The sequence below is a fragment of the Pteropus alecto genome, unplaced genomic scaffold, assembly GCF_000325575.1.
Source record: "Pteropus alecto unplaced genomic scaffold, ASM32557v1 scaffold194, whole genome shotgun sequence".
NCBI lineage: Eukaryota > Metazoa > Chordata > Mammalia > Chiroptera > Pteropodidae > Pteropus > Pteropus alecto.
The window spans coordinates 2,440,328-2,443,034 of NW_006436281.1; positions in this window are offsets into that span (position 1 = coordinate 2,440,328).

The window sequence follows — 2,707 nt, forward strand, 5'->3', positions numbered from 1 at the left end:
TGGGGCTGCGCATTCTGTCCCTCCGCCCAGGAAGGTACGCTGGAGTTGGGCTCGTGAAAACAGGGACCAGCGATCCTCTCCCAGGAGACCTGAGCATCCCGACCCCATGGAGACAGGGGCTGGTTGAACCCCGTCAGAACAGGATTGAGGCATCGTGGCTCTTGCAAACAGGATCTGAGGATCCCCTAGAAAAGGACCCAAGTCCCTCTAAAAGTAGGGGTGCCCCCGCCCCTTCCTTCCCAAAGGACCCAGGCATCCCCTGTTTTGTCACGACGAGGATGTGAGCCCCCTGCCTCCCGAAGATGCTAGTTTCCTCGCCCCTGGAAACAAGGGCTGAGTGTGCCCCCAGAAGGAGACTCAGGCCCGTCTGATGTTACGAAAGTTAGGACCGAGCACCCCGCCCCCGCGGGAAACTGCTCTTCAGCCTCCAACTGGGACCTCAGGCCCTGAGATGCCTCAGAGTCCCTGAGCATCCCGGCCCTGGTTGTATTGATACTGGAAGACAGGTGTCTATTTCATCCAGGTGACTACTTGCCCAGCCCAGGGCGGAGTCCTGCCAGCTCCCTCCCCTCAGTCCTTCCCCCCAGCTGCAGCTTGTTGATCTCCAGAGACTCAGGCATCTGACCCCATAGCCACTCCCTCTGCTCCCTGGCACTCAACACCCCACTCACACCAGGGTCCCAGGCCTCATAGTGCCAAGGACCCTGGAGTCTAAGCCCTGAGTCTCCCAGACTCTCCCCCACCAGACACCTGGTGAGGTGACCCAGTCCCTTACAGGGGTCCAAGGAGCCTCTTCCCAGTCCCGGTACCCAGGGATGCCCAGGACCCGAGGTCTGGAAGATCCAGCTTCCCAGCACCTTTAGGTGGCTGACACGGATCCTGGACTGGGAACCCCCAGTCTCAAGGGACCCTGGCATGAGCCCCCAGGGTACTCCAGAGAGACTCAGATTCCTCGGTCCGCATCGCAGGGAGACTAGAGGCAGCCAAGCTCCCCCAGCTCCAGACCCAGGAGAGCCCAGGTGCGGCCCGCCCCTACCCTGGTACCTGGGGGGGGTGGAGTCGAGGATTACTCAGCCTCCAGAATGAGGCGATGACATCATCCTGGGGGGGGTGACTAATGGCCGCGCTGGGGGGGCGGGGAAGTTTACCCGGTAACAGCGGCTGCTGCTCAGCTCCGCCCAGGGGAAGAGCTGAGAGGGGGAGGCATAAGCATACACACACACACACACCACACACACACACACACACACACACACACAAACACACACATACATACATACATACACCAGCCCACTCAGCATCCCCTCCCCCAGCATCCCACATCACACACATCTTGCTGGGATGGGGGGTGTTTGTGTAACTATGTTTGTGTGCCAGAGAGTCCTCTGTAAGTCTGTGGGGTCAGTGTACTGTATCAGGGTGTCGTTGGTATGAGGTTGTGTCAGAGTGCAGTGGTAATGACTGTCAGTGTGCTGTGCTAGCATTCCTACATTTGTCCCATGTGTCATGGGGCAGGTGTGACTGTGTGATTGTGTGTCAGTATGCTATTGTATGATGTTCTGGTGTCCTGGGTGTGAGTGTGATGGTGTTTGTTTTGTGCAATGTGCTGGAGTGAGTGGGGGGAGGTGGTGTGTGTCCATGGGATTGTGTCTGTGTAACATTGGGGTTGTATGTGTGTTAGGATGACGTTGTGTGTCATCAGGAAGGTCTGTGAACATGCTGTGACATTGTACTGTTGTGTTAGTGTGGCCATATGTGTCATTGTAACACTGCATGTCAATGTGGTTATGTCACTTTGAGTCTGTGCAATACTGTGTCAGTGGGATTGTGTGTATGCCACAGTGGTTGTGTGTATGCACTATGCTACGTGTCTACGGGATGTTATGTGCCACTGTGTGTGTCAGTGGAAGTGTGATGTGTGGTATGTGGTGGGCAGGTTGTGTGCCACTATGATAGTGTGTTCAGATGTGCCGAGGTGCTTCGCTGTGTATCGGGGGGAAGATGTGCATGGGTGCCACTGTTCTCGTGTGTCTGAATCATGCCATGTATAGTGGGATTGTGTGCGTAACCGTCATTTTAGCTGAAGTGTGTGTTTGTGGGATTCTGTGTTACCGAGAGTGTGTGCATCTTGCCATGTTGTGTCATTGTGATATGTGTGTCACCGAAAATTGCGTCAGCGTGGTTGTGTTTGTCAGGGCGATGTCGTGTATCCATGAGTGTAGATATGTCAAGGAGGTTGTGTGTCTGTGCGATGTTGTGAGTCGCCATGCTCGAGTCTTTGTGATTGTGTGTGTCGCCGTGACAGTGCGTGTTGCTGTTCCTGTGTTCTAGGGACTAAGTCATCAAGACACTGTTTCTCGGCGATGCTGAATGTCCGCGCGGTTGTGTAGCGTAGCGCTGCGTGTCGTCGTGGTTGTGAGTCTAGGCAGTGCTGTGTCCCGGGACTGCCGAGAATCTGTGTGAGTGATGCTGTGTCTGCGCGTTTTGGGGACGGTGTGCATGTCACTGTCATTGCGTGGTGGGGGGGGCGACGCGGCGTGTCCCGGGGACGGTGTGCGCGCGTGAGAGCCACGGCGGTGGGGTGTCGGCGGCGTGCGGCGCCGGTGTCGCGGGAAGGTGCGCGCGTCTCCAGGCCTCCTGCCCGAGAACAGCGGCGCTGCGCTCTGATTGGCTGCGGCCTCGCCAGTGAGAAGCTCGCGAATCCTGC